This window comes from Symphalangus syndactylus, chromosome 10, assembly GCF_028878055.3.
Source record: "Symphalangus syndactylus isolate Jambi chromosome 10, NHGRI_mSymSyn1-v2.1_pri, whole genome shotgun sequence".
NCBI lineage: Eukaryota > Metazoa > Chordata > Mammalia > Primates > Hylobatidae > Symphalangus > Symphalangus syndactylus.
This window is the reverse complement of record NC_072432.2, coordinates 78,738,076-78,762,944: the sequence shown is the minus strand read 5'-3', so window position 1 is coordinate 78,762,944 and position 24,869 is coordinate 78,738,076. Positions and strand designations below refer to the sequence as shown.

The 24,869-nt window shown below is 34.0% G+C and overlaps 1 long non-coding RNA gene across 1 annotated transcript in view; it reads right to left on the bottom strand.

Annotated features, from left to right (window-relative positions):
- LOC129492332 (uncharacterized) overlaps positions 1–19,442 on the bottom strand; it is a 59,905-nt gene extending 40,463 nt beyond the window's left edge. The window contains exon 1 of the long non-coding RNA XR_008660795.2: positions 19,291–19,442. This is a non-coding gene — a long non-coding RNA (uncharacterized lncRNA). The remainder of the gene's footprint in view (positions 1–19,290) is intronic.
- Positions 19,443–24,869: the final 5,427 nt, after the last annotated feature.

The following is a 24,869-nucleotide window of genomic DNA, read 5'->3' as shown; positions in this document are numbered from 1 at the left end:
AACATAAAGGGTAGGCTGGCAGTACTCCCTGTGAGGCTGTGGAGTTCCTGGCCATGCGGTGAGGTTCCTCTGCCTGTGGTTAAGGGAGGGAAGAGTGGGAAGGACTGACTCTCATAGTTTATGTGCCAACTCAGCCAGAGAACAATAGAAAACCAGGTAGACTTACAAGGTTTTTTGACTCCAGTTTCTGGCTTCTAGACAGTACCTTTGGACCCTCCCAGAGCCTGGGGGAACTCACTGCTCTGAAACAAAAGAAATAAGCCCAGCTGACTTTGCCACCTGCTGATTTTAGAGCCCCAGGGTCTTGAACAAATATAAACAGTAGCCAGGGAGTGGTTACATTGGGCCTTGGACAAGATTCAGTGCTGTGCTGGCTTCAGGTCTGACTCAACACAGTCCCAGTGGTGGTGGCCACAGGGGTGCTTGTGTCGCTCCATCCCCATGTCCAGGGAGCTCAGAACAGATAGACAGGCACCATTTGCTTGGGAGAAATTAAGGGGAGAGATCAAGAGTCTCTACCTGATAATCCAGATAATTCTTCAAGATCTTATCCAAGATGACCAAGGCAATAACTCTAAGAGTTTGCAAAAACCTCAGTGTAATTATGCTTGGAGGCTTGGAGTGTCTTCTAATGCAGATATAGCTTAGATTACAACACCGAAATCCTTTTGAATACCTGGAAAACCTTCCCAAGAAGGACAGGTAAAAGCAACCCCAGGCAACAAAGACTACAATAAATACCTAACTCTTCAATGCCCAGACACAGACAAATATCCACAAGCATTAAGACCATCCAGGAAAACAAGACTTCAGCAAATGAACTAAATGAGGCATGAGGGTCAATCCTGGAGAAACAGAGACACGTGACACTTCAGACAGAATACTAAATTAGCTTTTTTGAGGAAACTTGAAGAAATTTGAGATAACACACAAAATGAATTCAGAAATCTATCAGTTAAGTTTAACAAAGGGATTAAAATAGTTAAAAGGAATTAAGCTGAAATCCTAGAGTTGAAAAACGCACTTGACTTAATGAAGAATTCATGAAAGTCTTAATAGCAGAATTGATAAAATAGAAGAAAGAATTAGTGAGCTTGAAGACAGGCTATTTTAAAATACATAGAGAAGACAAAGTAAGAAAAAAAAAATAAAGACTGAAGCATGCCTACGGGATCTAGAAAATATCCCAAATAGGCAAATCTCAAAGTTATTGGCCTGAAAGAGGAGGTAGTAGAAAAAAGAGATAGGAGTAGAAAGCTTACTCAGAGGGCCCAGGCACTGTAATCTATAATCCCAGAACTTTGGGAGGCCAAGTCAGGCAAATCACTTGGTGCGAGGAGTTTGAGACCAGTCTGGCCAAGGTAGCAAAACCCCATCTCTACTAAAAATACAAAAAATTAGCCTGGCATGGTTGGCATGGTGGTGCATGCCTGTAATTCCAACTACTTAAAGGACTAAGGCAGGAGAATCACTTGAGCCTGGGAGGCAGAGGTTGCAGTAAGCCAAGGCTATGCCACTGCACTGGGTGACAGAGTAAGACTCTCTCAAAAAAAGAAAAGAAAAAGTAGGAAAGAAAGAAAGAAAGGTCTAATCAAAGAGATAATAACAAAGAACTTTTCAAACATAGAGAAAGGTATCAATAGCCAAGTACAAGAAGGTTGTATAACACTAAGCAGATTAAATCCAAAGAAAACTATCTCAAGGCATTCCATAATTGAATTTACACAGGTCAAGGATAAAAAAAGGTTCCTGAGAGCAAGAGAAAAGAAACAAGTAACATACAATTGAGTTTCAATACATCTAGCAGCAGACATTTCAGTGGATATCTTACAGCCCAGGAAAAGAGGCAGGACATATTTAAAGCACTGAAGGAAGAAAAAAAAAAAGGTATATCCAGTGGGACTATTGTTCAAACATGAAAGAGATATACTTTCCCAGGCAATCAAAAGCTGAGTGATTTCATCAACACCAGGCCTGTCCTACAAAAAATGCTAAAGAGAGTATTTCAAACAGAAAGAAAATGATGATAATGAGCAATAAGACATCATCCTAAGGTACAAAACTCACTGACAGTAGTAAGTACACAGAATATTATAGCACTCTAACTGTGGTGTGTAAAGCACTCTTCTTAAGTAGAAAAACTGCAACCGACAGGCCAGGCGCAGTGGCTCACGCCTGTAATCCCAGCACTTTGGGAGGCTGAGGTGGGCGGATCACGAGGTCAGGAGATCGAGACCATCCTGGCTAACATGGGGAAACCCCGTCTCTACTAAAAAACACAAAAAATTAGCCGGGCATGGTGGCAGGTGCCTGTAGCCCCAGCTACTCAGGAGGCTGAGGCAGGAGAATGGCGTGAACCTGGGAGCGCAGCTTGCAGTGAGCCGAGATCATGTCACTGCACTCCAGCCTGGGTGACAGAGTGAGACTCCATCTCAAAAAAATAAAAAAAAAAAGGAAAACTAGAACCTATAAAAAAACTTTTCAAGATATAGAAGGTATAATAAGATATAAATAAAAATGACAAAAAGTTAAAAAGTAAGGTGATGAAGTTAAACTGTAGAGTTTTTATTAGTTTTCTTAATGCTTGTTAGTTTTTCTGTTTATAGAGTGTTAAGTTGTGGTCAGCTTAAAATAATGGGTTATAATATAGTATTTGCAAGCCACATGGTAACCTCAAACCAAAAAACATAAAACAGATACACAAAAAATTAAAAGCAAGAAATTAAAGCATACTGCCAAAGGAAATCACCTTCACTAAAAGAAAAACAGAAAGGAAGAAATGAAGGAAGAAATGATCACAAAACAATCAGAAAACAAATAACAGAATGGCAGGATTAAGTCCTTAGTTATAAATAAACATTAAAGTAAATAAACTAAACTCTCCAATCAAAAGACGGTGTAGCTGAAAAGATTACAAAACCAAGACCCAGTGATCTGTTTCCTACAAGAAACATACTTCTCATATAAAAACACACAAAGACTAAATAAAGGAATGGAAAAATATATCCCATGCCAATGGAAACAAAAAAAGAGCAGGAGTCGCTACACGTATATCAGACAAAATAGATTTCAAGATTAAAACTATAAGAAGAGACAAAGAAAATCATTATTAATGAAAAAGGGTCAATTCAGCAAGATAATATAATGATTGCAAATATATATGAGCCTAACCCTGGAGTACCCAATTATAAAAAACAAATATTATTAGAGCTTAAAAGAGAGATAGGCAACCACACAATAACAGCTGGAAACATCAACACCCCACTTTCAGCATTAGGCAGTTCTTTCAGTTGGAGAATCAGAACAGAAACTTTGGACTCAATCTACGCTATAGGTCAAATGGATCTAATAAATATTTACGGAATATTTCCTCTAACACCTGCAGAATACACATTCTTGTCTTCAGTACATAGATCATTCTCAAGTATAGACTTTGTGTTTGGTCACAACATAAGTCTCAAAACATTCAAAAATAATTGTCAAAAATCTTCTCTGACTACAACGGAATAGAACTACAAATCAATAACAAGAGGAATTTTGGTAAGTATACAAACATATGGAAATTAAGTATGCTACTGATGACCCATTGTACAATGAAGAAGCTAAGAAGAAAATTCAAAATTTTTAGAAACAAGTGATAATGGAAACAAAACATACCAAAACTTATGAGATACAGTGAAAGCTGTAGTAAGTGGGAAGTTTATAGTTACAAGTACCCACATCAGAAAAGAAGAAATAACTTAAACAACCTAATGATACATATTCAATAATTAGAATAGCAAGAGCAAACCAAACCCAAAATTAGTAGACGACAAAACATAACAAAGATCGGAGAACAAACAAAAGGAATTGAAACTAAAAAAATACAAAAGATAAATGAAATAAGTTTTTTTAAAAGGTAAACGAAATTGACAAACTTTTATTCAGACTAACTATGAAAAAGGGAGAGGATACAAATAAATAAAATCAGAAATGAAGAGACGTTACAACAGATACCACAGAAATCAAAAGAATCATTAGTGACTAGTATGAGCAAATATATGTCAATACTTCGGAAAATCTGGAAGAAATTGACAAATTCCTAGAACATACAACCTACCAAGATTGAACGAGAAAGAAATCCAAAACCAGAACATTCTGATAACAAGTAATGGGATTAAAGCCATAATACACAGTCTCCCAGTAAAGAAAAAAAAGGACCCAATGGCTTCACTGCTGAATTCTACCAAACATTTAAAAAAGAATGACTACTAATCCTACTCAAACTACTGCCAAAAATAGAGGATGATAAAATATTCTAAACTCATTCTACAAGACCAGTATTATTACCCTGATACCAAAACCAGACAAAGAAGAAAGAAAAGAAAAGAAAGAGAGAGAGAGGAAGGAACGAAGAAAGGAAGGAAGGGAATGAGGGAGGGAGGGAGGGAGGGAAGGAGGAAGGAAGGGAGGGAAGGAAAGAAGGAAAGAAAGAAAAGAGAAAGAGAAACAAGAAAGAAAGAAAAAGAAAGAAAAAAAGAAAGAAGAAAGAAAGAAAGAAAGAAAGAAAGAAGAAAGAAAGAAAGAAAGAAAGAAAGAAAGAAAGAAAGAAAGAAAGAAAGAAAGAGAAAATTAAATTATTAAATTACAGGCCAAAATAATCTGATGAACATTGATGCAAAAAATCCTACACCAACTCCTAGAGAAGTGATTCAACTCTACATTAGAAATATCTTTAATCATCACAAAGTGAGATTTACACTGGGATGCAAGGATGATTCATTATATGCAAATCAATCTATGTGATACATTATAGCAAAAGAATGAAGGATAAAAGCCAAATGATCATTTTAATGGATGCTGAAAGAGCATTTGATAAAATGCACCATCCCTTCCTATATAAAAACCCTCCAAAAACTGGGTATGGAAAAAATATACCTCAACACAAAAAAAGTCCGTATGACTGACCTACAGAGTGTCATACCGAATAGGAAAAAAACTGATTTTCCTATAAGATAATAACAAAAGATGCCCACTTTTACCATTGTTTTTCAACCTAGTACTGGATGCATGAGTTAGAGGAATCAAACAAAATAAAGAAATCAAGGGCATCCAAATTGGAAAGGAAGACAAAAAATCACCCTTGTTTGCAGATGATGTTATCTTGTATTTGGAAATACCTAGAGAATACACAAAATAACAGAACCGGTAAACAAATTCAGTAATATTGCAGGATACAAAATCAGCATACAAAAAATAGTAGCATTTCTATATGCCAACAGGGAACAATCTGAAAAAGAATTCAAGAAAGTAACTTCATTTACGATAGCTACAAGTGAAATAAAATACCTAGGAATTAACTTAACAAAAGAAGTGAAAAATTACTACAATAAAAACCATAAAACATTGATACAAGAAATTAAATAGGAAAAAAGAAAGATATTTCATGTTCCTGGGTTAGAAGAATCACTCAAACTATGAAACTACTAAAAGAAAACTTTGAGGATATTCTTCAGAACATTGGAGTGGGCAAATATTTCTTTAGTAATATCCCACAAGCATAGGCAACCAAAGCAAAGATAAACAAATGGGATCACATCAAGTTAAGAAGCTTCTGCATAGCGATGGATATAATCAACAAAGTGAGGAGACAACATACAGAATGGGAGAAAATATTTGCCCATTACCCGTCTGACAAGGGATTAGTAACCAGAATACATAAGGTACTCAAACAACTCTATAGAGGAAAAAATCTAATAATTTGATTTAAAAATGGGCAAAAAGAACTGATTAGACATTCTTCAAAAGAAGACATACAAATGGCAAACAGGTGCATAAAAGGGTGCTTAGCATCATTAATCATTAGAGAAATGAAAATCAAATCTACAGTGAGATACCATCTCACTCCATTAAAGTGGCTTTTATCCAAAAGACAGGGGATAACAATTGCTGCGGAGGATGTGAAGAGAGGGGAACCCTTATACACTGTCAAGGGGAGTGTAAATTAGTAAAGTCACTATGGAGAACAATTTAGAGGTTCATCAAAAAACTAAAAATACAGCTCCATATGATCCAGCGATCCCACTCCTACGTATATATACTCTCAAAAAAGGATAATCAGACCATTGAACAGATATCTGCACTCCTCTGTTTACTGCAGCACTATTCACAATAACTAAGTGGAAGCAACCTCACTGTCCATTAACAAATGATTGGGTAAAGAAAATGTGGTACATATAGACAGTGGAGTACTATTTAACCATAAAAAGAATGACATCCTGTCATTCGCAACAACATGGATTAAACTGGAGATTATTGTGTTAAATAAGCAAGGCACAACCACAGAAAGACAAACTTTTCATGTTCTCCCTTATTTGTAGGAGCTATAAACTAAAACAATTGCACTCACGGAGATACAGAGTAGAAGGATGATTACCAGAGGGTGGGAAGAAAAGTGGGAGTGTGGGTGTGAAATGGGGATGGTTAATGGGTAAAAAACATACTTGAGAAAAAATGAATAATACCTAGTATTTGCTAGCAAGCAGGGCAACTGTTGTCATAAATAATTTAATTGTACATTTTAAAATAACTAAAAGAGGATAATTTGATTGTTTGTAACACAAAGGATAAATGGTCAAGGTGATGTATACCTCATTTACCCTGATGTGGTTATAACACATTGCATGCCTATATTAAAATATTTCATGTAATCTATAAATATATACATCTACTATGTATCCTCAGAAATTTTTTTTTAAATAAACATTTTATGTCCAAGAGTGCTCCCAGTTTTAAAGTACAGTTGTGAGAGGAAGCTGGAGAAATGATCTGCAACTCCATGCTAAGGAGGTTGGCCTTTATCTGAGGACAATCATGGGCCAAGCAGTAAAGTGACTTGATCAGACTAAGGACTCAGTAAACTTTTCTGGCTTTGGCGAAATATTCGTTAGGTGATAAATTTATAAAAATTTCTCCCCAAAATTAAATATGTGAAAATAAATGTCAAAAATTATTATATAACAAATAGAAGGAGCATTGAACTGGGAATCTAAAGATACAGATCGAACCCCAATTCTGTCATTTACTAATTGTATGGCTTTGGCCAAAGTATTTAATATCACTTCAGATATACATTTTTACATTTGTAATTTATAGATAAAAGTATATACCCTTTACAAGATGGTTTTAAATAAAAAATAAAACCTTGAAAGTTTTATTTGTTATGTAGGTTTTGTTATTTAAAACCAAAATCAAGAACTAACTTTGAAAATCAAGAAGAAAATATTGAATATTTTAAGAAATATAATTATGAATAAAATGCCAAAATGTCTACCAAGAAAGACAAGAGAAGTATTTTAAAACTCAAATGCTATAAATCTATAGTGAAGAAGAAAAATATTTTCATGTTTATGATATGGGTGAAAACTCTTTGAAATGAGCTAAATCTATATATGTGAAAATTACTTCGGTGTTATAAAATGTATGTTAGAGCTCACCTGCTACATACATTCTACCGCCACTTTTTATTTGTTGATAATTTTGGTAACTTACTCCTATTTGGAGCTCGAGACCCCTCGATTACAGTTTATAATTAACTATTATTGCTACTTGTAGCTATAATGGCATTTATCTAACAAAATTAAAATTATAGTGAGATTAGAACCATTGGCTTATGGTCCAAATCAACGTGACATCTTGACTCATTTTTCTTTAAAAATTGATTTAATATTAATTTTCATAGGCATACTGTATGTCACTTTATATATTTTTAGAATAAGCAGAAGATTAATAAAGTCATTAGAATCATTAACACGTATTGACTAATCAAATGGTAGGAACACTATACTTTAAGTCAGATATAAACAGCTGTGTTTTCTAAAAATGAGTAAAATAAGAAGCACATATTTCTTCAAAATTAAATAGCTAAAAAAATTCCATTAAAGACACGTATACTGTATTAAAGATTCTTATTTATAAAACATGGTTCTACATGCTGTGACAGTCACGATGTCATTACGGCATTGTCTGTGACCTTCACGCACTCAGGATTCAGTGAAGGACTCTATCACACACATGCACAAATCCCTCTCTCAAGAAGAACGAAGGAGTTTTTTTATAAGCATGAAAAGGGCAGAGAAATGTGAGAGAGTTTAAAAGATAGAATTTTAAAGAATTTGAACCTTACTTGACAGAGAATGGAGAGTGAGGCAGAGAGTAAAAGTTCAAAATTTTAGAGCTTGCAGGATAGAGTCAAATAAAGTATCATTAAATAATATTGAAAATTAGAGAATATGATTATATTTAAGATAAAAGGTGGATTGGAAAATAAAGTGAGTCCTATTTAGATAAATTGTATTTGAAAAGCTTGGAGACAACTATGGTAAAATGTTTAATAGACTTTTAGAAATGCAGGTCTTGTGTTCTGGAATAAGGGAAAGAATAGAAGCATGGACTTTGGCATTAGCCACCCAAAGATGATATTTGAAGTCTTGGGATTTAAAAAAAAAAAAAAAAAAAAAAAACTTGTAAATGGAGAGAAGCCTACATTCGAAAGTTGGGAAAATAAGTAGAGTGCAAACAGCGGTACCAAGGGAATGCAGTGTCATAGAAACCAAGAGAAAAGAAAACTTCGAGAAGAATGAAGCAGCTTAGTACTGAAGGTAGATTAAAAATAAACTTAAAAGTAGCCATGAAATTTTAACAAATGACTCTTTTTAAAGGGAGAATTTTAGAGGTTAAACCCAAAACAAAACTAACGCATATACTGAAAGGAAAGGAAATAAATTTTGAAATGTGTAGAGCAAAACGGACAGGGGAATAAATCACCTTTTTCATTGTTAAAACCAGAGAAAAATTCACAAGTTTGGTAATAGTTTTAAGACTGAATTGGAGGAAGAAAAGAGAGAAGCAGGCTGGGTGCGGTGGCTCATGCCTGTAATCCCAGCACTTTGGGAAGCCGAGGCGGGCGGATCACCTGAGGTCGGGAGTTCGAAACCAGCCTGACCAACATGGAGAAATCCCGTCTCTACTAAAAATACAAAACAATTAGCCAGGCTTGGTGGCACATGCCTGTAATCCAGGCTACTAGGGAGGCTAAGCCAGGAGAATTGCTTGAACCTGGGAGGCAGAGGTTGCTGTGAGCCGAGATCGCGCCATTTTACTCCAGCCTGGGCAACAAGAGTGAAACTCCGTCTTAAAAAAAAAAAAAAGAATAAAGAAAAAGAAGAGGGAGAAGCTAGAGATTGACAGTGAGGCTATTCCAAGAATAAGAATAGCATGAGATTCAATTTTCATCCTATATTTTTGTATATGTACTTATAAACAGATCTATAAAATTATACTCTACTCCTAGTAAAAATAATGGCTACCCTTCTGAAGGATTATTGTCTTCAGGAAGCATTCAATAAATGTTAGGTATAATTTTGTTTTAGGCATGTTTTTGAAGGTGTGGCACGTATTATCTTATTTAATCGTCACAAAAACCCTCTGTGGAAAGTACCAATGTCATCTCAAAATCATAGATGAAGAAACTGCGGCTTAGAGATTTTAGTATGGTTCAACAATTTACAATGCAGACTTTCAGGAATCAGAACTTCAGTTATTATATTACTGGCTAATTCTCTGCTGCCTTCCTGATATATTCTTTGATGAGTTTACTGAATTGCTTCTTCTTCTTCTTCTTTTTTTATGTTTAATTACATCCTAAAACTTTGGAACTAAAAAGCGTTAATATCACTCTACTCCAATCCTTGTTTTACAGATGAAAAAACCACGGCCTACTAGAATCTCTTTAACTTATCCAGGGTCACCCACCTGAATGCAAAATACCAAGAATCATAGTTCTGCCACTGCTAATTTTCTTCTCTTTAACTACTATTTTAACTTGTCATAAAATGGCTTCTGAAATTTGAATTCTTACTTGGGGACTTAATGGTTTTGACAGAATGGGAGGTTAGTTTATATGACTAATTATGTAACATATGTAGCTCATAATTTCCCCTAATATTTCATTTTGCAGTTTGCATTTACCCATCTTTCTGCTTACTGTCTGCATCTATTTTTCCAGTGTTTCTTGAGTTTGTGTATGTACATGTTTTACCTATATCAAAGTGGCATTATGAGCCTTAGACTGCAAATTTCCAGAACACAGGGGCTATATACAGAGTAATGAAATTTTGTTTAGCTCCAAGTTTAGTCAATATTCAAGGCCTAACCTTGAATATTGAAAACAAATGACCTAGATTCTACACTGGGTTCTATTCCTGTTATCAACTGGACAACTTTAGACAATTCACTTAACCTTTCAATTGGCTTATCTCTAAAAGAAGAATGATTAAATCATAACAATAATTATATAAAGAGACTAATATTTATCATATATACTTTTTATGGACTTTAAAATCAGAAAATAAGAAAATAAATACTAAAAATTTTGTGGAATGGAAAATGCATTTCAATTTAAAATGTGAAAATGGATGGTTCAAAAAGAGTGATGGGAGGATTGAGGTGGGATGCAATGGAAGGCATTTAAATGTAGTTTTCTGCTCAAAAGACACATGAGCTATGAGTTAATTTTGTCTTCATCTCAAAGGCAAAGAAAATCATAGACTCTTAGCAATCAAAGGGTCTTTAAGATTATTATATCAGCCTCCTTCTTTGACAATTCAAGGTGCTAAGACTTTGACAAATAAGATCACCAGCCAAAATGTCACAAAATTAGAAGTGACACTGATATTCTGATTGTCAATATTGTTTTTTAAAGTACCACATTGTCTCATAGAGAAAAGCAAATAACACAGTCACAGTGTGTATAAGGAAAACAGATAAGTGGTTGGTAGTTGCTTCCCATTTACTCGTCAATTCCAATGACTGACATTCAAAATCTCCAGGCAATACACTAGCAATGTCAGATAAAAGACACGTCATCCAGTACTTATTGAAAATTGCTGAGGATTGTAGAGTCCCTGAATAATACAGTGTACAGTAATGTAAATACTTGGTCAATCAAAGTTCCAGTAACCCAAAACACTACATTCTACTCTGTGATTAATAGCTATCTACCTTCCTGGTGCCCCCTGCAACTTGAGAAATATGAAGATGCACTTTGCCAGAGTTGACAGCATCCTCTCATCTGACACCAAAACAAAGAAAAATGTGTTTCCCAGATGTATTAACAGCAACATCTGGTCCTATTAATGCAGGAAAAAAGCATAATCCTCTGAAAAGCAAATGCATAATATATACTCCAAGGCTGGTACATATCTTGCATTTCAATGTGACACAAGTTTCAGCTTGCTTATGATTTGGCTTTAGTCTCTGATTTAAAGGTTGCCAGCTGCAACAAGAGTATTTGGAGGTGCCAACCTGGGACCACAGATAAGTCATTCTAGTATGAATGTTTGCTCTTGCTGAACATCAGGGTTCTACAAGTCAATACAACGTGAGGGAAAATGTCATTATGCTTAAAGATGTTCAATTATAGATTCAAATGCATCTGCTATTCATCACTTTTAATCATCGTCATTGTCTGATAAGAGCACCAAAAAAGGAAAGATAAGTTGATGCTAATGAATCTCAGTCTCTGAAAACATTCCATTTCTCAACCATTTCAGAGGGGAAAAAACAGATCAAGTGGCATCTTGTGTACCTTCTAATAACGTAAGCTTGCTGAGAAATAAATATTGCATAATGCTAAAAATAAAAAAATGCCTTTAAAATTTATTTTTGGTCAGGTGTAGTGGCTCATACCTGTAATCCCAGCACTTTGGGAGTCCAAAGTGGGAGAATTACTTGAGCCCAGGAGATTGAAAGCAGCCTGGGCAACATAGTGAGACCCGATTTCTACCAAAAAAAAAAAAAAAAAAAAAAAAAAACTGTGCTTGGTGGAACAAGCCTGTAGTCCCAATTATTCGAGGAGCTGAGGTGGGAGGAGCACTTGAGCCTGCAAGCTGGAGGATGAAGTGAGCCATGATTGCACCACTGCACTCCAGCCTTGGTGACAGACCTGAGACCCTGCCTCAGAAAAATATTTTTAAATTTTTTATTTCTTTTCAGATGGGATCTTGCTAGGGTAGACTAAAACTCCTTGGGATCCTCCTGCCTCAGCCTCTGAGACTTAGAGGCACATCCCACTGCACCCGGCTATTTTAAATTTATTTATTTATTTATTTATTACTTTTGCTAAAGAAATTCACAAATTCTCAACCTGATCTTCCATGAGTTTTAGGGTAAAATACAGCATAGGTATTGCAATTTTATTTTTATTTTTATATAAAATAAAAGTAGTGATTTGAGAAACCTTTTAGAATTGCAATGCCCTATTAGTTATCAATTTTTATTTTGAGGAGGTGGTGAATGGACCAAGAATAATAAGGTAAATCAGCTAATTTTCATAAAAAAAGTTCTCCTAGATAATTTCTATTAGCTTTATTGTTTGATTTATTTCCCCTTTTAGAATGCATTCCTCTGGATTGGAGATTTAATAACCCAGCAAAAATTACCTTAATCATTTGTATAGGTTGCTGTCTTCTTTATATCTACCTGTGATTATGTTTATACCAGAAATAAGGACTTTGGAGAAGAGAAGAAAGGAAAGTCACTATATGTCTGATATGGAATATCTGAAACTATAGCACATTATTCACCAATACCGTAGGAGCATATGATAAAACAAACAAAAAGACCCACTGAAACAAACAAAAAGACCCACTGAAACAAACAGGGGTAATTGAAATGGTAAATGTTTCAGTTACCATCCATTTAAATTAGGCTACATGCCATTGATTAAGACCATGTAGTTTGACTAAAACTTAATTGCCAAAACATGTTTAAATCAGCTTAATTACTTTTTGAGATAATCTCAAAAAAATGAAACAAGAAAATTCCTGAATTTTTGCCACGTTAGTGTTTAAAGCATCAGTTCATGCCTGTTATCCTAATGAGAGTAAGTGAAAGTCTAATTTAATCAGTTAAAGTCTATTTTTTTATCATATTTCTTTTTGCATAAATACTATTGTGAGCATAAAACTCTTCCAAGAATGTAATAATAGACTATTTTATCATTTTTTACCTCTGCTGACAGAGGATAAAGAATTATGTCCCCCTACCCCCAAGAAATTTGAAGAACTTCATCTATGACCAAATACTTAGGACTAAGGCCTAACTTGAAGGACAATATCTCTGATTACTATGACAGCACATTCATGTTCCAACAATACGTATACCGGGCCCTTCACACACACAGACACACATACACATAGACATACAACATACTAAAAGCTCATACAATAGTAAGAGGATGATAATTATGAAAGATAAGTTTCTTTTTTTTTTTTTTTTTTTTTTTGAAACAGAGTCTCTCTCTGTCACCCAGGCTGGAGTGCAGTGGCACGATCTCGGCTCACTGCAACCTCAGCCTCCCAGGTTCAAGCAATTCTCTGCTTCAGCCTGCCGAATAGCTGGGATTACAGGCGCCTGCCACCAGGCCTGGCTAATTTTTGTATTTTTAGTAGAGACAGGGTTTCACTATCTTGGCCAGGCTGGTCTTGAACTCCTGATCTCATGAACCACCCACCTCGGCCTCCCAGATTGCTGGGATTACAGACGTGAGCCACCACTCCAGGTCTTGTTTTTTTTAATAACTAATTTTTCCAATAGCTGTTACAGATTCTGAAAAACCCGATCTATAAACATATCTGTAAAATAGAGTGCTGCATGAGTCTAACAAAACATTGAATTGCAGTTAAGATCGTCACTTTGGCATACAAATGACAAGTAAGATAATATCACTAAATGGCCTTGCTTGAAGCTAAAATGACCAAGGAACAGAAGGCAAAAGAACTTAATACCACACAGCATATGAAAGAATTGTGAACCGTTTGAGTCTATGTCACTTATTAATGTTAAATTTAAAGAAAGATCTAATAATATAGCTGTTCTGTAATATAAAAAATGGTTGCTGATTATCACACAAATATAATATTTAGGCATTCTGCTAATCTTTCCCATGTTACAGACGAGGAAAACCGAATAAAATACATACAACAATTTGGTCATGTTAAAGACATTAAATACCACAAATGGGATTCAGATAACTGTGTGAAGTGTAAATCCCTACCACAATTCACTTGCCTTCACTATGGATCCTGTTTGAGTATAATACATGAAATAACTTTTCTAGATATTTCACAGATCATTGTTTTTCACATTGAGGTAGTGTTTACACTGACAGTAATTTATTATTTTATTCAAAATGTTGTCCCTGTACTATTTAACACGAGGTGTAAAGCCAAAATTCATGGGACTTGTCCACATAGAACATTTCTTGTTTGGTTGGCTTTTGTTTTTTCATGAAACAAATAGTTGTCAATCGAATAATTGAATAGATATACAAATGGTGTGAGTAACATAAAGGAAAAGAGTAGGTTAACTGGAGAGCGAATAACAGGAAAACTTTAATTCAGATTGAGAACACAGGGAAAGTCACATTTTAACAAAGTGGCATTTAATAAATTGTCCAATGAAAAGCAGGGAATGAGACAAGGGAACAGTGAATAAAAGGAGACTAGAGAGAGGAAAAAGTGGCTACGAAATCTGAGTTTGAAAAAAATGGCCTATTCAACAAAATAAACACACTTAAAAGAAGAAGAAGCAGAACTAGATATTAGATCATACTGATGGGAAGAGTTTATCAACTAACGAGGTTGAATGTATTGGGGGAGAGAAACAAGTAATTATGACTGCAGGTGAGAAACTTAAATATGGCAACCATTCATAAGGAAGATGGTGGAAGAGAGGACAGGAAGGATGAAATAAGAGACACATAGGTTTTTTGGTATTCGAGCCACATTGACAAGAGAAGACCATCAGATTAATTTTAGTTAGCAGTCACACTTTTTCACAATGGGCATTTAAAAATTCAAAGGCTATTGTTATACTAAGGACCCTTAAATCAAGCATGTGCTGTCAATAAGCACTTTCAGTAGAAATTGATTTTAAACAAGACAAAGTGCATTGGCTAGAATTATTTTAATGGAGAATATAATCAAAATGTTTAGTGTTTAGTTGCATATGTTGACTTACTCTTTTCTAATGCTCATGAATGTAGTTATATAGAGAGAAAGTGAATCGAATAATATGATTAAAAATATCACAAAATGCCAGGCAAGGGGTCTGACACCTGTAATCCCAGAAGTTTGGGAGGGTGAGATAGGAGGATCACTTGAGTCCAGGAGTTCGAGACCAGCCTGAGCAAAATAGGGAAACCCTGCCTCTAAAAAAAATATAAAAAATTAGCTGGGCATAGTGGTGTGCTCCTATATTCCCAGCTACTTGGATGGCTGAGGTGGAAGGATTGCTTGAGTCCAGGAGGTCAAGGCTACAGTGAGCCATGATCACGCTACTGCACTCCAACCCGGGTGACCGAGTAAAACCCTGTTTCAAACATATATATATATATATATATATATATGAGTGTGTGTGTGTGTGTGTGTGTATATATATATGACAAAGTGTTCATTCAGGAACTAATACGGTCCTAATATAACATGTGGATAACAAGTGCATTTTGGGTAATAATTATTATTTATATCATTTACAGCTAACTAAACGTAGATTCAGATATATAAAGGCAAATAGAGAAAATACAATATATCATATTTAAAACCCCTACAATATATTCAAAATGTATTGGCCAAAAGAAAAGACACTACTATTTGGTGTACCTAAAAATAAATCCTGCGCTCAGTAAAAAAGATACTGTGTTAAGTAGAAATATCAGAAATAACTACACAGATAACAATGCATGCTTTTGGTAGATAAAGTAAAGTAAGCGTAAAAATTTAACAAAATTAAACAATGAGCATCTTAATCTCTGGAAGATGATGTAATGACTGAGACCTTTATTTTGTGTTTGTATGAATTCAGAAAGCTCTATTTTGAGGAAACTATCATCTAACTGAAAAATGCCTATTTTAGCATAGATTAATTACATAGGAATGTCAAGTAAAACCCATGCAAGTTTCTTTGTGAAAACCAAATATACCTTAGCTATAAGTCATCATAAGCATTCTGATGTTCCACAATCAATCTCAGGAGAAGATTTTTGAAATAATGTTTTTCTTTCAAATGCCAAAAAATCTAATTAAATGGATATAAATTTTTATGTTCATTTATTATAATCTCTTACAACATGGCACGTACTTTTTTAGATTTGTATTTGTAATGGGAGTCCCAATTTGTCAAAACATGACTTCTTTAGTTTTATGGCCTTTAGCAATTTCACTTACAACACATTCATAGTCTGATTCTCCTTGAGCCCTCATGAATCTTGATTTTACAGCATGAGCACAAATTCAACAGAACATGGTTCTCATTTAAATTATGTGAAATTGATATTGTGCTGCATTCAGATGTCATAAGAAAGAATGTATCTGGTCATGGCAGGGCTGTCAGAGACAACGGAGACTGAAGCCCTTGAGAGAGAATGCTTCACCTTCGCACGAACTTCAGAATCCTTTCCAGAGAGAATTCTGATACTGTCATGGTACTTCTAACACTGGATTTTATTACAAGCCATAATGCAGCCTTCATAATGTAAATTCACGTACCCTATTGAATGTACAGATGTTTTTAAATAATCTATTCTTGATAGAGATCAAGAGTTTATTTTACATGAGAGCGGCATTAAACTACTTTCTTCTGGGTCTTAGAAAACCATTTGCTTCCTACTTATTCCCTGATGACATTAATGTATCTATCATTTCACAAGATAGAGAATCAAACTGTGTAAATGTGAACAGTTTTCCAGAGATTAACAATTTGTATAGTTAATTCAGGGGTGGAGGGAAGCCTGTCAAAATTGTCCTTTGAAGTCATTCAAAATGCTGCAAAAGAGCTGGATTCTATATTGCTGTTTCTCTTCTGCTCTCAGAAAGTGATAATTAGTTAGAAATACTGTTCATTTAGAAGAACAGGATTTGGGATTTCTAAGACTAAGGCCAAAAATTTACTCTGAAGTCTCTTCTAGTAATTTCTTCTTTAAGTCCATCCTCAATCCTATTATATCTAGTTGTTAATATGTTAACCATATTACTTTACTGATGGTTAACCCATCAGTAAAGTAATATGGTTAACATATTAAAAAATTGGACGTATTTTCAGTTCTGCTTATAAGCAGAGTAATCCATCCAAAACTGCTTACAATGTGGTTAAAAAAAAAAGTAGGAATCACTAGAATCTAAATAAGCTTTATTATCAGGATTAAAATATAACTGAAATATCAACTATATTGTTATACAATAACAATATAAGTGCCGATGTCTATACAATATATTTATAACTGAAGAGTATTTATTTGTCAGGTACAAAATAGTGCTCTGTGAAATACCAAATAAATTGTTTTATGGACACTATTCCTAGTAAGGACAACTGAGCTATAGGGATTTAAATTTTAAGCAAGTGTCTGAATCCTAGTTATGGTATTTAATATCTAGATAAATAACAATGATTAGGTTATTTAATACACTTCATTCCAAATCTCTCATTTATAAAACAGGGAAAATAGAGAATCAATAAAAAGCAACTAACACAGTGCCCAAGATAAAATGTGTATTTAATATATGATAGCTACAAATACTGTATTACAACAAAACTATATTATTACATCTTTCCCTGTTTCTAGGAAAGTGAAATAGGCTTATGAGGTTTATCTAATGCTGCTCAAGGAAGGCGGACCTGACTATCTTCCATGTATGAGAATTACTGTACTAGAAGGGCATATTCTCTAGCACCGTAGGGAAATTCTTCCAGCTGCATGGCATGGAAGAACTATCTCTCGAAACATGTAGTTCTCAAAATGCATATTAGAATCACCTGAGGATCTTTTTGTTCAAGTTTCACATGCTTCTTAGTGTATATTATTTTAAAAAACTATATTAAATTTGGGTGAGAATGAAGCACACATATTATCTCCCCAGGTGAATCTGAAGTTTGATCCATCCCCAAATCAATTCCATTTGCTACCCTCGGCTCACAGCGTCTGTATCCCTTTACTCTAGTGCTGCGTTTGGACAGATTCTGATTATGAATTTGTTTCTCTGTGATCCTGATAACATAAAGGGTTGTGGGAGACAGAAGAACATGAATATTCTGGGCAAATATATATCCCCTTCAATGAATTAATTAATTGAAATCTGCTTTATAAGTCATTATCTTGTTCATTAATCAGCATGATTCAGTCTCCTCAGACCAAATCCATTCTGGCTCTCTCTGTAAACCCGGTTTCAGCCTTGAAACACTGTGGACCAGATCTTGGCTAGTGATGATTGCAGTGTTATCCCATATTATTAGGCTTTGTTCAAGTTGAAATTTCACTTGTTTGTTCTTCCTGATTTTCCTGCTATTTCCGCGTGTAATAAAGTTAAGAATAGAGTAGTTATATGGGGGTTCCAAGTCATCTTCAAGATATGGTGATTTTCCAGTAAAGACAAAACAACTGAGCTTTAAAATTCATTTAACATAAGTGTTTAGGGTGGGTAACATATTTTTTGAAGGGTGTATATGCCTATTTTGGCCTTAAGATATTTAGATCTCAGACATAGTGAAGACCATAGAAGACTATTTATTTATGTATGCATTTACTTATTTAGTAGTTAATTGCAGTTTTACTATCAATACTGAAATGTAGTTTTAACCCAAATATGAGTATTCTAAAGATTTTACTTTTAATCTAATTTTGCACAGTATTTTTTTTTAAATAAGGGCAGTTAAAAGTTACTAAAAGGGAAGAGAGTCCATTGTCAAATTTAGTCAAGATTCCATCAATCCATTTAACCAGCACACTAAAAGTATTTTTCTACATTTCACATATTATTAGCACGCATTAAATTTATGTTCAATATTTATGCCAATTTAGTCACAGTAATATAGAAAATAGCTTTTAAAAGCTATAATATTGCATAGTAGGTAGACTTCACCAACACAGAATTTCTACCGATTGTATATTAGGAATAAAGTTTTACAGAATCGGTTTGGTATTGAGTAGTATTATACAAAAGCTGTCTAACCCTTGCTAACTTTGGAGAACAATGTGTTTGAAATCAGTATCAAAGCAGAATTAATATAATTTTTATTTTTTCTTCATTCTATTAATCCCTTCATATATTTAATGAACATTTATAACATTGAGGATTTTAGTCATTTCCCTTATAGTTTTGAATGTCGTGTCAGGCACAGGGAAAATATCCAGCTCTCCCCTCATTCTGCAATTCTGAGCTGAGAGCTTATATTAGGTCCCTCATTTCTCTTTCATACCTCTTGTCAGTAGACGGCACTCAACGTTAGAAGGGCAATATTTAAAAGTGGTACTGAGCATGAAATACTGGCTTCAATGTCCAACTCTGCTTTTATTACTGAGTAAACTTGGATATGTGATTATATCTCTCCATGCTTCCATTTCCTCATCTGAAAAGAAAGCAGACTGTAACAAAGGACAATATTTTTGAGTACTTACCATGTGCTAACATAGTGTTAAGCAATTCATGTATGAATTGGTTTCCATTTAATTCACCCCAATTAATACAAGGGATGGGTAATATCTTTTTTTCTAAAGAAAAGGTAACTAGAGATCTGAGATATTAATAAACTTATCAGAAATAGTGCCAGTAGATAGTAGCAATGTTGATTTCAAATAAATCTTCTTAAATTCTAAATTCATACAGTTCTGCTACTGATAATATCTACCTCAGTGATATTATTAGTGATTATAAAAATTATTTTATAAAATATAAAGCAATATAAAAGTGGTAGAAATTATTGGCATTGATAGTACCCTTAATCTCTCAAGACTTGTGTATGTGAACCAGATATTTATCAGCACTCAAATTTAAAGTAAGATAAGATAAAAATTCCCTACCCAAGATGTAGTGCCTTTAGAAGATTTGAATTATTTCTAGCAATAAGTAGAAAACTTGGACAACATTTAAGCTAGGTAGAAAGATGTTATAAACAGTTAAAATTATGTAGTTTAAATCATATAAAATTAAAGTACCTATGATATATGTTTTTTCTGTTTCTTATCCAAACATTAAGAGAACAGTTGTATGAACTGTGTATATCCACTACATATGTATGTGTTTTAAAAAAGCAAGTTACAAATTATAGATACTGTGTATCTGTAATACAAATTATAGATACTCTGTATCTGTAATACAAATTATAGATACTCTGTATCTGTAATACAAATTATAGATACTCTATAATACAAATTGGAGTATTATATATAATATATATAATAAAAATTATAGCTACGGATATAGATATCCATATCTATAATACAAATTGTAGATACTCTATCTATAATACAAATTGTAGATACTCTGTATGATAGGTTTTGTGAGATATATGTTTGTGCCTATTTCTTATGCATATATATATTGATATGGTTTGGCTGTGTCCCCATCCAAATCTCTTTTTGAATTGCAGTTCCCTTAATCCCCACATGTCCTGGGAGGGACCCAGTGGTAGGTAATTGAATCATAGGGGCAGTTAACCCCATGCTCCTATTCTCGTGATAGTGGGTGAGTTTTCAGCAGGTCTAATGATTTTATAAGGGCCTTTTACACCTTTCGTGGTTCCCATTCCTCTCTCTTCTGCCATCACGTGAAGAAGGATGTGTTTACTTCCCCTTCAGCCATGATTGTAAGTTTCCTGAGGCCTCCCCAGCCATGAGGAATTGTGAGGTAATTAAACCTCTTTTCTTTATAATTTACCTAGTCTCGGGCATTTCTTCCTAGCAGCATGGGAATGGACTAATAGATATGTGTATTACATATTTTATATAATTAATCTATCAATCTATGTATGTTATAGGCATGGGCAAGAAACGAGAAGAATCCACTCTAAATAGATGATTCTTCTTGGATATTGATGTTGGCACATTTTTATTTTCTCTTTATGGGTATATCTCAGTCTCCTTTGCATTTCAAATCCAGCATAATTACTCATTAAATAGGAAAATACTCTAAATATTTTTAGTAAAAAGTTATCTAAATAGTACAAAATTTTTTACCCTTACGATAAGCAGGATAACAGTTGCCATTCACTTAATGAAAATGAGCCTTTTTAATTTAACATAATAATGTAATTTACCGTAGCTTAAATAACAAGAATATACATTTCCTATTTTTGTTCATTTACTATTTAGCTTTTATATTGGTCTTATGTTAGACATTTTTGTAAATATAGTATTTTGTTTTAATTCTAAAGAAAGGTAAAGAGATTGCTTCAAGAGTTGGAACCAACCCAAATGTCCAACAACGATAGACTGGATTAAGAAAATGTGGCACATATACACCATGGAATACTATGCAGCCATAAAAAATGATGAGTTCGTGTCCTTTCTAGGGACATGGATGAAACTGGAAAACATCATTCTCAGTAAACTATCGCAAGGACAAAAAACCAAACACCGCATGTTCTCACTCATAGGTGGGAATTGAACAATGAGAACTCATGGACACAGGAAGGGGAACATCACGCTCCGGGGACTGTTGTGGGGTGGGGGGAGGGGGGAGGGACAGCATTAGGAGATACACCTAATGCTAAATGACGAGTTAATGGGTGCAGGAAATCAACATGGCACATGGATACATATGTAACAAACCTGCACATTGTGCACATGTACCCTAAAACCCTAAAGTATAATAAAAAAAAAAAAAAAAAAAGAGATTGCTTCATTGATTACTAATCACAGCACTAGTTTAGTTAAACACGAAATGGTCTTTCAAAAACATTTTCTAAAATGATGGATTTTGATAACACATGATGTTATCAGAAAACTCAGAAAAGATAAATAATTGCATTGCCAACCTCCAATAAGAGTTTGTAAATATGAAATTATGAGCGTACTAGATGGACAGAGACAGCAAACACTTCAAAAATATTTTAGATACTGTAGACTAAAATAGAAGTTTGAGCATTATAGGGAACTTCATAACTACTGACTACAATAGAATTTGGGGAATCAATCCTTTTGGTGTCAAATTATTTTCATACCAAATTTAAAGAATAGCATTCTGTGAATTCTTTTAAATTAATTTTGCTTATACTTTTTGTGCTTTAATTTTATTTCTACCTATGTTTTGATTTACAAATGGTGTGATAATTGCTCTCACACCAAATTGTTTAACTGAAATTAATATAAACACTGAGAGGTGGGACATGCCATTATATTCCTTCCATTAAAGGAGGGGGCTGAGGAGGCTATTTACATTTTCTTTATCAACCAGTGCTGTCACGTAAACATTTCAGATATTCCTTGTTTAACTTGATTAAATCCTTTTAATTTTGACAGTTTGGAACAAATGCTTTTAATAAAATGCACATCTTGCAGAGTATGTGTTAATGATTATGGTTAGCTATTCAGACAAAGAGAAACAGGGAAGGTAACTGAGATTAATTTACTAAAGAGGGATAAGAAAGTTTTCTTAGGAAATCCTAAATGTGAGCTCCTAGTACCTCAACCTGAAAATTTACTTTAAAATTATTAAAAGCCTGTGCAACATAAAGAAGGCCTGTCTTTACTAAAAAATACAAAAAAGTAGCTGGACATGGTGGCATGCACCTGTAGTCCCAGCTACTGAGGAGGCTGGGGTAAGAAGATCACTTGAGCCTGGGAGGTGAAGGTTGCAGTGAGCTGAGATCACACCACTGCACTCCAGCCTGGGCAACAGAGCAAGACTTTGTCTCAAATATAAATAAATAGACAAGTAAGTGCATAAATAAATAAAATGATTAAAATATGCTATTGCTCCCACATGCCTTTTAAAAATAAATACAAATGTCTTTTCTTCTTCTTTTGGAAGGCTCTCATGTTTCATGAGAGCTTCCAGAAATTTCCAGAGATAAAGCTCCAAGAAAAATAAGATCTCAGTGACTAAAGCAAAGGAAACAAAAACAGCAAGCAAACAAAATACAGGTTCCCATGAACGACAGAAGAAAAAAACAAAAAAGGCTCAGATACACAAAGGTTTCAGATGCTGAAATGATCAAACATAATGTTAAAAATGTTTAAAGTAATAAGGAACTGAAATTATTAATAAAGGGCAAGGGACTAAACATTGGCAGGTACTATAGACAGAACATAAATGCATATAAAATCTTAGAAATTAGCAATATAGTATTAAGATACATATTTAATTGATGTGTTTAATAGTGGAGTAGGCACAGCTGAAGAGAGACCTGAAAACATGATGGAAGGGAGTTATCAAAAATACAACACACAAATATCCAAAGAGGTTGAAAATATGAAAACACTGATTAGAGACCTAAATAGCAGAATTCTAATGTCAAATATAGATCCAATTGGGAATCCAGAAGGGAATGACAAAGAAAATAAAAAAGACACATATTCAACAAGAAATGGATGAAAATTTTGTGTAAATTAATATGACATTCCACAAATTTAAGAAGGCTGTATGATCACCCCCTCAAAAGGTAAAGAGAAATACCTAGACAAAACAAATTTAAATATTTAGAAAACTGAAGACAAAAAGAAAATCCTAAAAGCAACTAGAAAGAAAAAAGATGGTTAATTTTAACAAAATTGTAATTAAAGTAACTCCTGAATTTAACATAAATCATAGAAGCCAGAATACAGTGGAATGACATCTTCAATGCACTAAGAGAAAATGAATGTCAACCTCAGATTTTATATGAAGACAAAATACCTTTCAACTATTAAGACAATATAAAGTTGTAGACAAACAACATTTTAAAACTAACAAAAATTAAGGGAATAAAATTCTAAAGGATAGACATGAGGGCATAAGGGAATTTACCCTAAATGAAAAGTCTGAGCTACATCAAGGAATATAGTACTTTGCAATGAAAGTTATAGATCTGACAATTAATCAAAGCTCCTATGTATCTTCCTTTTTTACAAATACTATTACTCTTTGGTAAGACTTAAAAACAAAGACAGACAAAAAGTGATGGTTTAGGAAAGATCATGGATTTGTTTTTAGACCGGTTGTGCATTGGGTATCTTTGGAAGATTCATGTGTAAATGCCAGGTACACGTTTGTATCCAGGGATCCAAAACTTATGCGAGATGTCTGGGCTGAAGATGAAATACATAATCAATGTGCATATAAATGGTTACTGGAATCATGGGTGTGGTTGAGATTACCCCAGGAGAGGATGTAAAATTTAAAGGAAGTAATCTAGGACTGAGCACGAGAAACTCCAACTCACAGGAATTTTTCCTGTGAGCTGAAAACTTGAATTCAGTTTTGTAAAGTGACTTTTACTTCTAACAGGATAAAATTTCTTTATAAATTCACAATACTTTTTGGGTCCACCTAACTTTTAATTTTCAAAAAGAGAAGTAACATTTGCTAGCGGTATTTGATGGCATTTTTTGAAGTTATCTGCAGGGGAAGCATAAAAGATAGTTTATACATTTTGAAGATTGCAGAGTTAAGTGGTAAAAATTGGATCGTAATAGCCACCATGTTATTTGTTGATTTTTAAAACGCATTCAACCTATATTTACTAAAGCCTTTCTAGGTATTTGCTTTGGATCTTCATGAAGCTTACACAGCAGTGGGGGAGCCAGAAAATAAACAAATATGATACAATGTTATAAATCAAAATAAATAGCCATAAGATGAAAGAATGGAACAGTGTGCCATCTTAGATTCAGGGATTCTAAATCTCCAAAAAGGTAACAGTAAGCGGAGACATAAGTGAAATAGAATAGGAAGTCTCACAGATATCTAAAAGGAAAGCATTTCATATAATCTTAGCATGTTCAGGAACACGGGGTACAATGATCAAAGTAGAGGGTGTAATTCTACCTTAGTAAAAGGAATTAAGCTAAACATGAAGAA